At 39.5% G+C, this 14,440-nt stretch overlaps 1 pseudogene; it reads right to left on the reverse strand.

Annotated features, from left to right (window-relative positions):
- Positions 1-13,413: 13,413 nt before the first annotated feature.
- The window catches only part of LOC110313783, a 10,169-nt pseudogene continuing 9,142 nt past the window's right edge, over positions 13,414-14,440 (reverse strand).

The following is a 14,440-nucleotide window of genomic DNA, read 5'->3' on the forward strand; positions in this document are numbered from 1 at the left end:
AGGCTCCCAGGACCCAAAGGGATTTTGGCTTTAGCTGTAATGCACAGAGAAGGGGGAGATAGCACCTGTGGAGATCGCCTCCAGTAACTAGTCATGGCCCCTGGTCAAAGGATGGGGCCACCCATCTATTTCAAAGGTTTTTTAACCCAGAAATGTTCCTCTCCAAAGGAAGAAAAGGGACAAAAAACATGAAACAGAGACTAAAGGACAGGCCAACAGGGATCGCCACACCTGGAGATCCATCATGTCTGCAGACACTAAACCCAACTCTGTTGCTGTGTTCAAGAGACACTTGCTGACAAGAGCCAAGTGTGGCAGTTCCTGAGGATGTCCAGCCAGCAACTGACCAATGCAGGATGCGTGGAGCCAACCATCAGGCTGAACTCAGGGAAGCTGGTGGGGGAGCTGGCAAAAGGACTGGAGGAGCAGAGGGGGATTGCAACCCCATAGGAAGAATAAAATAGGCTGGCCTGACCACCCAGTTCTCCCACAGTCTAGACCACCAACCAAGGAGTGTATCTGTAGGGATCCATGGCTACAGATACATATGTGGCAGAGGATGGCCTTGCCCGACAGCAACGGGAGGTAAGGACCTTGGTCCCAGAGAGGTTGGATGCCCCAGAGTAGGGGGATGCTGTAGTGGTGGGGTGGGAGAGTGTGGGTGGGTGGAGGTACACTCTCATACAGGCAAAAGGGAGGGGGGAGGGCAGATGTGGGATGGAGGTTGGTGGAGGAATAACCAGGAAGTGAGATATCATAGGGAGGGGGGTTGGTGGAGGGAGTAAACAGGAAGTGGGATATCATTTGAGATGTAAACAAATGGAATGATTAAAATAATAATGATAATAATAATAATAATAATTTTATATTTAGGAGTCCCCACAACATGAAGAGCTCTATTAAAGAGGCAAAGCATTAGAAAGGTTGGGAACCTTCTTATTCCGTAATGATCTCCATCCCCCACCCTTTACTGAGGAGCTATTGGCAGTTGATAGTTACTTAGGAACAAAGAATCCCTCTTTTTTTGAAGATGTGGACACTGGTAGGATTCTCATGCTCCAGTGATGGTCTCATGACCATGTACATATGGCCAGCACTAAGTGGACTTAATGGATTATAAAAAATAAAATCAAAAGACATGTAATTGGGAGCCTTGTATGTCAAGGCAGACATAAGGAATCTTGGGGAGATTGAGTGGAAATTTATGTATGGGCATAGTTCATTTTTATATGTATGAAATTATCATATAAAAGGAAATTTTAGATATGCTTATGGCAATAAGCCACTAGGTTTTGGTAAGACTTGTTATAAAGCCAACCTGTGACATCACCTAAATATGAAGGAACAAAATTACTCCCATAGATTCCAAAGATGTGAGGTAACAAATTTCCAGCACACAAATAAGCTTATCCCATACCTTTTACTTTTAGGAAAAAATGAACATACATGACTGCCAATTAATTTAAAATACACTCGGCTTTTTTGAGAAAACTTTGTCAACTACAGATAACACTGGGTGCTCCTGGGTGGTAGATTTTCCTCCCTTGAAAGCAATGAGATATTTCCAAAAATTTTTACTTAGTGATTTATTGTTTCATCCTCATTTAGAAGGCAAATGAATATGTAATACTTACGTGGGCGTAATTCTCCTCAGAGTTTCACCTCTTTTCCCCCAAATTATACAAGAGGAGTAAATCTTACTTGTTAAAGAATTGTGTCTCTAAGATCTCCTTTTAATCTCCCAGCTAAGGTAATTCCCCAGTCTACTTCTTTCATGTTTAAAGGGGACGCATTTCTCAGTGTCTTCAAGGAGCTGCCCTGGCCAATGCTTCCCAAACCCACATTTCTGCTTTCATGGCACCAACAAAGACCTTCTCTGGATTTCTATGAAGACAAAAGATTCCATTTCTATCCCCCTAAAGGAAAGATAGCTTTGCTGTTCCGTGAAATTTTTAAATTCCTTGAACCATGTGTCTTTGAGGTTTGGCTATTCTTGACAGTTTTACTTTTCTTTGCTCAAGAAAACCGGAGGCTCTAATAAACCAGCCAAGTGAAATTTCCCATAGAAGACAATGTTTAGAGACCATAGAATTAAGTTCACATGACAGAAATGTGCCTTTTTTTCCCCTGTGCCTGGGATCTTTTATTAGAATGGAAATGATTTTAGTGTCCATATTTTTTTTTTTTTTACAAAACATTTTGTCATGCTCTCAGGGTTTGGGGGAGGTGAGGACAAGGTGAGGACAATTACCCATGTGTATTTGTACTTGTTGATGAGGCTGGGATCTAGATGGATTCAATCCCAATGTGTTCCAGGTGGCTCTCCATAGGCATGGTCTGCACAATTGACTCCAACACTAATGACACCTGACCTTGGCCTCAGGAAGGGCAAGGGTTATTAGGGCTACATCTGTGCTAACATTCCCACTGTGGGAAGAAGCCAATCCTTGATTACAGGCATAAGTTATCACCACCTTTACAAATGTTTTATTAGCATATATTAATTATTCATGATAAAATTTATTATGGCACTTTCATGCATATATAAATTTTATATTTTGTTCATACTCTCCCCCCTCCATTACTCTCCATTATTCTCTTCTCCCAGTCCCAATAATCCCCTTTCTCTTGCTAGTTCTATTCCCGTGTCTTTTGGTGACCAAACTGAGTTTAATTCAGGTTACAGGAGCATGGGTGAAGAGGCATTTACAGAGATGCATGAGCAACATTCCAATGGCTACATCAGTGAAGAAAATGGCTCTCCCTCCCCTACCCAATCATCAACTGCCTCCATATCCTAAGGACTGAGTAGGACCTTGTGGACCCCTCCTCTTTCTGTAACAGAATGTTGATTGATGGGTCTTGTGTGGGAATTATGGCTGCTGCACCTGCACAAAGTTTGACTGAAGAGAAAACAAACTTGGGACCTGGAATGAGCCCAGGTGCAGTGGTTTAGAAGAAAATAGTGAGTGGCTACAAAAACACAACAAAGATGATGGTTTGTATTTTCTTCATGGTGCTCTTTCTTTATAAGAATACTTTAGATATTATTGACAAGTAAAAAGCCATAGTTATTTAATATATACAACTCAGAAAGTTAGTACATACTATACATGTATGAAAAAATCACCATCATAAAAATATATCCATCACATTCCAAAGATCCTCCCCTCCTCTGAAATTGTGTGAGTGCATCTGTCTCTGTCTATGTCTGCCTGTGTCTATGTCTCTGTCTGTGTGTCTCTGTCACTGTCCCTCTGTCTCTCTCTCTCTCTTGTTCTATCTGTGTTATGGAAATAAGCTCTAAGAAGTTTTTAATAGCATGCAGTATTGTTATTTATATGTACTAATACAGCGAATATTTAAACTCATTATCTTGAATGACTGCTATATTATATTTGTATTAGGGTTCTCTGGAGCCACAGAACTTATGGTATGTCTCTTCATATATTAAGAGAAATCATTGGAATGACTTACAGTCTGCAGTCCAGCTAACCCAATAATGGGCAGGTGTGAATGGGAAGCCCAAGAATTTAGTAGTTGCTCAGTCCCACAAGGCTAGGTGTTTCAGTTGGACTTCTGTATATACTGGAATTCTGAAGTAGGTTCCAACAGATGTGCTAGCAAATATGTGCAATCAAACAAAGAACAAACCCTCCCTTTTTCCATTGTCCTTATGTATGCAGAAGGTGTGGCCCAGATTAAAGCTGTGTACCACCACACCTGGATTTGGAACTTGCTCTATCCCAGGCTGGCCTTGAAGTCAGCAATCTGCTTTCCTCTGTCTCCTGGAATTAAATGCATGTACTACCTTGCCTGGGCCTAAGCTTTTCATGACCACTATGCCTCGAGACATGAATTCAATGTGTCTTCCATTTCTGGGTTGTAGTTCATTACAGAATTTGTCAAGTTGACAACCAAGAAGAGCCATCACCAATGTTCTTTAACCATCCCTCCCAATGTCCCCTTCTACCCACCAACTGTCAATCACCACTCTACTCTGCTTCTATGAATTTAACAATTCTAGCTTCTTTATGTTGGTAAGATCCCATAGTATGCTTAAGTTATTTCACCTAGCAAATGTTCTCCAGACCATTTATTGTAACAAATGTCAGAATTTCGTTTACACTTGTGAGGTTGAATAATAATACTCCATTGTGTGTATGTACCACAGTTTTGTTATCAGTTTATTTATCAGGGGTTATTTAGGTTGCTAATTAATTTTGATAGTGTGAATAAAGTTGCAATGAAATTGAGAATACAAGCATTTCTCCAATGTAGTGATTTCAATTCATTTGGGTAAATACTCAGAAATGAAAGCACTGGATCATATGGTATTATGGTTTGTTTTTTTGTTTGGTTGGGTTTTTTTTATTCTTCTTTATTTTATTTTATTTTATTAGATATGTTCTTTATTTACATTTCAAATGCTATCCCGAAAGTTCCCTATATCCCCCCTGCTCCCCTACCCACTCACTCCCACTTCTTAGCCCTGGTGTTCCCCTGTACTGAGGCATATAAAGTTTGCAAGACCTAGGGGCCTCTCTTCCCAATGATGGCTGACTAGGCCATCTTCTGCTACATATGCAGCTAGAGACACAAGCTCTGGGGGTAATCGTTACTTCATATTGTTGTTCCACCTATAGGGTTGCAGACCCCTTCAACTCCTTGGGTACTTTCTCTAGCTCCTCTATTGGAGGCCCTGTGTTCCATCCTGTAGATGACTGTGGTATTGTGTCTTTAAGTTTAAAGAAACTCCATGTTTTCCATAATGTCTATACCAATTAACAGTTTTGTCAAGAATGTTCTAGAGTTCCCTTTATCAACATCCTCACAAATGTATGTTATCTTTTTTTGATAATGGACATACTAAAAGATACATGGTGATATCTAATTGTCATTTTTATTTTGATTTCCCTTTTTCTGTACCAGTTAGGCATTTGTTTATCATCTTTGAAAAAATTTAACTTTTCAGGTCTCTTTCTAAGTTGTTATTCTCAATTGAAAAGTCATACTTGCATATATGTCTATGGGGCAAAAATTAATGCCATGATTTCTTAATATGATACAGAATAAATAAAGCAAGCTAATTAGCATCCATCTTGTCAAAACTGTTTGCAGAGAGGTAAAAATACTTGAAACCTACTTTCAGTGATTTTTAAAATATCCACTACTTCTTTTAACTTTCTAGGTTAGCATACAAAGTAATGTGTTTTCATCATGGTATCCCTCTGCCGCTGTCCTGCATGCCTCCTCTCCCATCCAACTGGTTCCTAACCTTCCCCCAGTTTGTCTCAACTTCCACTCTCCTATCAAATGCAATCCTTTATGCTGTCTATTTCCCATCTCTCAGGATTACTTCGTCCCCTCTCATGATGATCCCCTTTCTTGTTTTTTTTAACCTGAGTATACATATTATATATAAAATTATATTTTGAATTATAAAATGATTATAAGATTATTTTAAAATTTCCACATGTAAAATATATAGAGTTGTCTTTCTGAGTCTGGCTTATTTCAAGATGATTTTCTAGTTGCATCTATTTTACAAATTCTACAAATGTAATTATTACTTCATTTTCATCATCACTACATAGATTCCATTGTTTATTGTTAACACTTTTTAAAACAGATTTAGTTATTTATTTTATGTGAATACACTGTCATTCCCTTCAGACACACCAGAAGAGGGCATCGGACCCCATTACAGATGGTTGTGAGCCACCATGTGGTTGTTGGGACTTGAACTCAGGACCTCTAGAAAAGCAGACAGTGCTCTTAATGGCTGAGCCATCTCTCCAGCCTGTTAACACATTTTTATCCATTTATCTGTTGACGAATATCTAGGCTGGATCCATCTCCTTGGTGCTGTGACTAGTATAGCAGTAAGCATGGAAGTCAAGCTTGGCTGTGGAGTGTTGACTTAGAGTTCTGTGAGGATCTACTCTGATGTGGGATAGCTGTATCCCTCAGTAGCTCTACTTTTAATGTTTGTTCAAAACCTCCACCCCGATTTCCATGGTGACTGCACTAGTTTACATGCATACCAAGAGTGATTAGAAGTTTCTTTGTCCCACACCCCCAGCAGAATTTACTGACATTTGTTTTCTCCATGTTAGCCACACTGACAGTTTTAATGTGTGATTATCTGATAACACAGGACATTAAATATTTTTTAACTATTTGTTGACCACTCATATTTCTTCTTCTGAGGACTGTTTTAACAATTCATTTTTCCACTGACTGGATGATTTCGTGGGAGAGGGTGTTTAATATCTAAATTTTTATAGTATGTGGACATTAAACCCTGGCTATACATGAAGCTGGCAAGGATCTTTCTCCCCTTTTCTTTTTTTAATTATTATTTTCTTTATTTACATTACAAATGCTATCCCGAAAGTTCCCTATACCCCCCCACGCCCCTGCTCCCCTACCCACCCACTCCCACTACTTGGCCCAGGCCTTCCCTTGTGCTGGGTCATATAAAGTTTGCAAGACCAAGGGGCCTCTCTTCCCAGTGATGGCTGATTAGGCCATCTTCTGCTACATATGCAGCTAGAGACACAAGCTCAGGGGGTACTGGTTAGTTCATATTGTTGTTCCACCTACAGGGTAGCAGCCCCCTTCAGTTCCTTGGGTACTTTCTCTAGCTCCTCTATTGGGGACCCTGTGTTCCATCCAATAGCTGGCTGTGAGCATCCACTTCGGTGTTTGCCAGGCACTGGCATAGCCTCACAAGAGGCCGCTATATCAGGGTCCCTTCAGCAGAATCTTGCTGGCATGGGCATTAGTATCTAGGTTTGGTGGCTGATGATGGGATGGATTCCCAGATGGGGTAGTCTCTGGATAGTCCATCCTTTCATCTTAGCTCTAAATTCTGCTTGTGGACGTTGTACATCGTGGTGCGCACTAGGCTCCGCACCACGATGTACAACGTCCACAAGCAGTAATATCCGCTTATCAGTGAGTGCATATCTAGTGACTTCTTTTGTGATTGGGTTACCTCACTAAGGATGATATCCTCTAGATACATCCATTTACCCAAGAATTTCATAAATTCATTGTTTTTAATAGCTGAGTAGTACTCCATTGTGTAAATGTACCACAGTTTCTGTATCCATTCCTCTACTGAGGGACATCTGGGTTCTTTCCAGCTTCTGGCTATTATAAATAAAGCTGCTATGAACATAGTGGAGCATGTGTCCTTATTATCAGTTGGAAGATCTTCTGGGTATATGCCCAGAAGAGGTATTGGTGGGTCCTCCGGTAGTACTATGTCCAATTTTCTGAGGAACCACCAGACTGATTTCCAGAGTGGTTGTACAAGCTTGCAATCCCACCAGCAATGGAGGAGTGTTCCTATTTCTCCACAACCTCGCCAGCATCTGCTGTCACCTGAATTTTTAATCTTAGCCATTCTGACTGGTGTGAGATGGAATCTCAGGGTTGTTTTGATTTGCATTTCCCTCATGACTAAGGATGTTAAACATTTTTTCAGGTGTGTCTCAGCCATTCGATATTCCTCAGTTGAGAATTCTTTATTTAGCTCTGTACCCCATCTTTCTCCCCTTTTCTAGGTTGTTTTCTCACCACTGATTGTTTCCTTTTGCTGGGCAGAAGTATTTTAGTTTCATGCAATCTCACTTACCTAGTCTTAAGATTATTTACTGTTCCAGTAAATATTTTCAGAAAGTTCTTGCCAATACCCACATCTTGTCTTGCCCATGTCTTGTCTTGCCAATACCCACATCTTGTCTTGCCCATGCTCTTCTCCAGTAGTTTCAGATCTTACATCAACTTCTTTCATCCATTTTGAATTGAAATGTTTTTGGTTTGGGGTTTTTTGTTTTTTGTTTTGTTGTTTTGTTTGTTTGTTTGTTTGTTTGTTTTGGCGGGGTAAGAGATAAAAGATCTGTGCTCATTCTAAATGTGTATACCCAGTTTTCTTAGCACCATTTATCACAGAAGCTGACCTATCTCAGGTGTGTGTTTTTGACACCTTTGTCTAAAATTGGGTGACTGTAATTGTGTTGGCTTATTTCTGGGTGCTAAAGTCTATTTCAGTGGTTTGTAACTTTATTTTTGTGACAGTATTGTGTTAACTTTGATACTATGGCTCTGTAATCTAACTTAAGACCCAGTATGTTATCTCAAACACTCATCTTTTTACTTAGAGTCGTATTGCTTTTTAATGGTCCTTTTGCTTTTGTGTATCTTTGACTATACAGTGTTTCTAGTTCTGTGAAGAATGTCATTGAAATGTCATTTAGTGGAATTGCACTAAATCTACAGACCATTAAAATTTGGAATACTGAAGAAAGAAAGTGAAGAAGGTACTGGAACATGCAAGGACTCTCAGACTTGGGTTGACAGAAATAATATTGTGAAAATGGTTCTTTTGCTGAAAGTGATCTATAGGTTCAGTGCTATCCTCTTCATTTTTCCTGATTCCATTGTTCAGGGACAATTTCATAGATGTATATAATACACTGTCTTATATACACTGTCATTCTCACCCCTACCCTCTCTTATCCCCTTCCCAGCCCTGACATCTGCCCTCCTCCCTTCAGCTTCCAATCCCACAGTCCAGACCTTTTGTTTTGCTTTGTTTTCCCTGATTTCAACCAGGAGTATCTACAGGGCCAGGAGATAGGGCAAGCACTGTGAAGTTCTATCTTCAGTGCATGGCATAATCACTGAAAACATAACCTGTTGTCTTTTATCCTTTATACTAGGTGATTTATGTACCATCATTATATTACTAGAGTATCCTAGACTGACTAAATCTTTATCATGACCAATTAGTTTGGTCATGATATTTCCAGGCTGCCACTTAACCATCACTTCTTTCCTACTTAAAAAGTCATTTCTTTTAAGGCAGGTCTAGTGCTTAACTCCTAAGATATGTTTTGCCTGTGAGTCTCTTTATCTCTCTTTTATAACTTAAGGGCAACTTCAAAAGACAATGAATTCTTGGTTACTAAGGTGTCTTTCATTTATTTTTCTTTTGAATAGATCCATTCCCTTCCTCTTGGTTTGCAATGGTCCTTATGTAGAGTCTTTTGTATGTTGTACTTGCTACTCGTCTTATTTCAAAACCTCTTTTTTCCTTAACATTTTAAATATATTTTTAATGTATCATGTTAAGTACTTTTGTATATCAGTCTAATTTGAGGCTTGCTGTACTCTGTGATTATAGATATTTGGTCACTGGACACACAGGTTTGGGGAGTTTCCTGTCATTATTTCTTTAAATATGCTTCCAGTCACTTTGTCTGTTCCTACTACTGTCATTCTGCTAAAGGAACACAGCAGTAAAGGATTCCTGATGACATATGGCTATACCTATAGATCAGGGCATAAGACAAGTCTCTTCTTGCTGTTGATGGGAAATAACACAGAAACCTGCAACTGGACAATGTGCAGTCTCTCTCTCTCTCTCTCTCTCTCTCTCTCTCTCTCTCTCTCTCTCTCTCTCTCTCTCTCTCTCTCTCCTAAAACCTAGAATATACATACAAAAGAAAGAAGCCATGCAATATTTGTCTTTCAGAGTCTGACATTTTTCTTTCTATAATAATCTCTAATTGGATCATTTTCTACAAATGTCATGATTTCACTTTTGTCTGAAGCTGATTAAAACTCCATCATGTATTTGTACCACATTTTCTTTATACATTCTTTGTACATACTGGTGGGCATCTAGGCTATTTCAATTTCAGAGCTATTATTGATAGTACAGGACTGACCATGAGTTTGCTCTGGAATAGGGAATAGACTGATCTGCACATGTATGATATCACAAATTTACTTTTTTGAATGTTCTCAACACAAATGAATGGCATGGGCTGAAGAGATGGCTCAGTCACTGAGAGCACTGCCTGCTCTCCCAGAGGACTTAAGTTTAATTCCCAGCAACCAAAAGATGGATCAAAGTTTCAGTAGCTCCAATGCCATTGTCTGGCCCCTGTTGGAAACAATTGTGTATGTGGTTCATAGATATATGTACAGGCAAAGTATGCCCATACACATACATACATACACACACACACACATATAAGTTAATGACATGTGTTAAAGGTAATATGACAATTATTCTGACCTGGTCATTGTAAATTCTATACATGTATGGAAATGCCACATCAATGTGTGTGTATATATGTGTGTGTGTGTGTGTATACATACATATTTACAATGTGTCTATGAAAATTAAATATATTTTAAGTACACATATCTCTGTCATAATATTCATAAAATATCAATATGATTAAGGTAAATGTTTTAGTTAGGGTTTTACTGTTGTGAACAGACACCATGACCAAGGCAAGTCTTATAAAAGACAACATTTAATTGGAGCTGGAGTACAGGTTCAGAGGTTCAATCCGGTATTGTCAAGGAATGAACATGGCAGCATCCTGGCAGGCATGGTGCAGGAGGAGCTGAGAGTTCTACATCTTCATCTGAAGGCTGCTAGCAGATTACTACTCCCAGGAAGCTAGGACAAGGGTCTTAAAGCCCACACCCACAAGGCCATACCTACTCCAACAAGGATACACTTCCCAACAGTGCCACTCCATGGGCCAAGCATATACAAACCGTCACAGTAAACTAAACAGCTCTTCTCCATTCTCATCTCAAAATCTGACTTCAGTTCATTGATACCTTCCTATTTTTCAGCCTATAGATGTCATCTGCTCACTTCCAGGTTTTCATGGGTTGTAGTGCAAAAGGACATATTTACTCTTCAAGGGTTTAGAGATGAGATATGTCACTTGCATTCACTTTTAACTTGACAGAATCTATTCAGTGGATGAATCAGTCTCTAAACAAGTAACTGGAGGATAAGGTGCTTACTATGTTCTTTTGTCGGTCAACCAGTGGTCCTTGACACCAATGAAAAATAAGACCCATCCTTATTTGATATGTCCATACTTAAACCTTTTTGGAAAGAGGAGGTGAACCCAACATAAGTTCTAGAGTGGCCTATATCTTTTCAAATCTACATCTACCACCCAGAGAAACCCCACAAACTACCAAAAAGATGTTGCCAATCTGGACAAAATAATAGGAAATAGAAAAATAGGAATGAACAACTGTATCACACACCCCTAATATATTAATCCCATTAACACATGCATATACAAATTGTTCTGAGGAGTATTGCACTATTTCCTAGTTCTTTGGAATAGAGGGGGAAACTTTTTTAAAATTAGTAAAGAAAAAAAATGAGTTAACACCATCAAATTCTTCCTCTGACCTCTCACCATTAAATTATCAACTTCTGTCACTGGCAACAGTCTTCCCCTTCCCAAATCTCTCTCCAGAAAAACTCTGAAGTTAATTGAAATGTGACTGGCCTCTGTAACAGAAGGTAAAATACACTGTATGTTTTCTGGGTTAAGTCTGAAAGCTCTCTCACTGTATTAATTATTGTTTGGACTACAACCCTGGCATTTCTACTCTACTACTGCTTACTACATGTTTGCAGCAAGTTCAAGTGAGGTTAAAAGCACACAACCAAGGCATCTTAACTTTGTAATTATATCTTCATCTATACATGACTCAGCCAACTTAGAGTCCTACAAACATCGGATCAGGTTCAAGTTTGCTTTCTGGTGCTGTGACAAAACACTCTGACCAAGATCAATGTTTGGAGAAAGGGATTTATTTGACTTAAAGTTCCAGGTAACAATTCATTGAGGGAAGTGAGGAGAGGAACTCAAGCAAGAAATAAAGCAGAAAGCATGGAGAAGTGTCATTTGCTGTCATTCATCTCTGGCTTATGCTCAGCCAGCTTTGGAATACAACCCAGATCCACCAGGTTATGCAAGGCCAGACCACAAGTGCACCCATGTAATTATTCTATACTGTCACAGTAATCAAAATGCAAAGTTAACAACTCACCCTTTTCTAGCACTCACCTGCAGTTCAACAGTTAGTCTACTTTAAGGATATCCTTCCTTGTTTACTAAGTCTCATCTGTAAAGCTACATAACATCATTCATGTTTTAAAAAACGTTTGAGAACAAACGGAACATCTATCAACACCACTGGTACTCAATTCAACCAACTTCTCATACAGATACAGTAGAGTCACAAAGAAAGAGGCCTTGACACACATCAATATACATTAGCATGGTCATTCAAGGTATGCCATTTGGCTTCAGAAGCCAGGTTCTTATATATCATTCATTCATTCATTCATTCATTCAACAGAAATTGAATCAGTACCCATTATGACCCAGAGAAAGTTCTAGGTGAAATGACCAAAATAAAATATAGTTCCTATCTTGAATAGTTTATATTCTAGTGGAAGAGTAGGCAAGTACCTAGGAAATAAATGCTATAAAGATAATTAAGGTAGGAAAAAGCATAAAGCATGACAATGTTCATTAGACTCCTCTGGTGCAACACTTCAGAATGTCCTTGGATTTGTTCATTTCAGCCATAGCAGCGGTGAGTAGTTTCATACAGGATTCAAGTTCAACTGGAGTCAGTATGACACTGTCTTGCTGTAGTGCAGCAACAAGAAGAGAGAGAGAGTAATAACAGATAAGTCAGTGAGGCCATGGAGACACTTATAGATCACCAGGATGAGAGGGATTTTCTCGGAGATAAAGGAAAATCTATTGGAGCTCTCTATACGAGAATGATATAATTTGACTCGAGTTTTGAGAGGGCCATCTGGCTGTTATGTTGAGGACAAACTGGAGAAGACAAAGGTAGGCACAGGAAGGGCATTTAGAAGATAATTGAGTCTAGCTGGAAGAGAAAATAATGTCTTAAATCAGCATGGTAGCTGTCAAGGTGTTAAGAAATCCACTTCTGGGTTATTTTGATGCATAACTAAAGAAACTGCTAAAGAATTTGTTGAGGGCTATAAGAGAGAGAGAAGAGCTGAGGATATCTACAAAGCCTGATGGCTGAGCAATGAAAGGATTAAACAGTCCATTAACTGAAATACGAAGGATTGCAATAGGTTGTGTTTGTAGCAAGAATCTTTTTTTTTTTTTTTTTTTTTGGTTTTTCAAGAGAGGGTGTCTCTGTGTAGCTCTGGCTTTCCTGGAACTCACTTTGTAGACCAGGTTGGCCTCGAACTCAGAAATCTGCCTGCCTCTGCCTCCCAAGTGCTGGGATTAAAAGCATGTGCCACCATGCCCGGCTCTGTAACAAGAATCTTAAGCTTGAAGTTTGGACATGAAAATTTTGGATTACTAACTGAACATCCCAATGGGGATACTAAAAAGGATCTTGGCTCTACAAGTCTGAAGCCCATGAAGCAAATTGTTCTAGAGACCTAACAGGAGAAAGTAAGTCTATGAAGGAATGGGGAACAAAAATGAGTGGAACCAGTTCAGGGGAGAAATGGATGATATGAAGGACAGACAAGAAAGTCCAGAGAAGGTTAGTATTGCATTAGTTTCCTAGAGAAATAAGAAAAAAAATGTCTAATTACACCAAAAAACAGCACCAGCAATAAATCAAGAAATTATTCTCTTCAAGTTTGGCTTGGTGAATTGATAAGTTTACTGAGCTTACTTACAAGCATATAAGTAGAAGATTGTTTACAAGAGTATGGATGAGCCAAGCGTGGTGGCACACACCTAGCTGAGTCACTAGAGAATTCCACCCCAGCATAAATGAGAACTTCCCCATATCTGCAAAATGGAGTTCCTCCCTTAAGCTAACTCTCCTCCTCCTCCATACTCTACCATTTTCTGGAATCACATGTATCTGGAACAGAATTACATGCAGATGGGAGCGGGCACAGAAAGAAGGGACTAGTTGGAATCTCACATGAGTATCTAATTGACTCTTTCCTCCCTCCACCTCCTTCTATGATGAACTATCAATAGACCTGACCTTGCTGAGAGTCTCTTGGGAGTAGTCTCTGCTGCTTGGATTAAAAAAAGATAAAATGGCTAGTCGGGCATAATGACTCTTGGCTTTAGTCCCAGCACTCAGAGGCAGAAGCAGGTAGATCTGTGTTACTGTGAGTTCAAGGACAGCCTGGCCTATCTAATGAGGCCCTGTCTTGAACAAAGAAGAAAGAAAGAAAGAAAGAAAGAAAGAAAGAAAGAAAGAAAGAAAGAAAGAAAGAAAGAAAGAAAGAAAGAAAGAAAGGGAAGAAAGAAAAGGAAGGAAGGAAGGAAGGAAGGAAGGAAGGAAGGAAGGAAGGAAGGAAGGAAGGGAGGAAGGAAGGAAGTCTGCCATGCTCTCTATGAATTTATGTGTCCATCAGTTCTGTTGTGTCTGGAAGGCAGCTTCCTTGGAGTCCATTCCTTAGAGTCGACCATCACCAGAGCTATTAGAATTTTTGCACCTCCTCTGGGTGGGTGGGGAGGTAGGATCTGGGAGGAGTTAGGGGAGAAGGAACTCTGATTGGAATACATTTATAACACAAACACACACACACACACGGGGAGAGAGAGAGAGAGAGAGA

Source organism: Mus pahari, chromosome X (genome assembly GCF_900095145.1).
Source record: "Mus pahari chromosome X, PAHARI_EIJ_v1.1, whole genome shotgun sequence".
NCBI classification, from domain to species: Eukaryota; Metazoa; Chordata; class Mammalia; order Rodentia; family Muridae; genus Mus; species Mus pahari.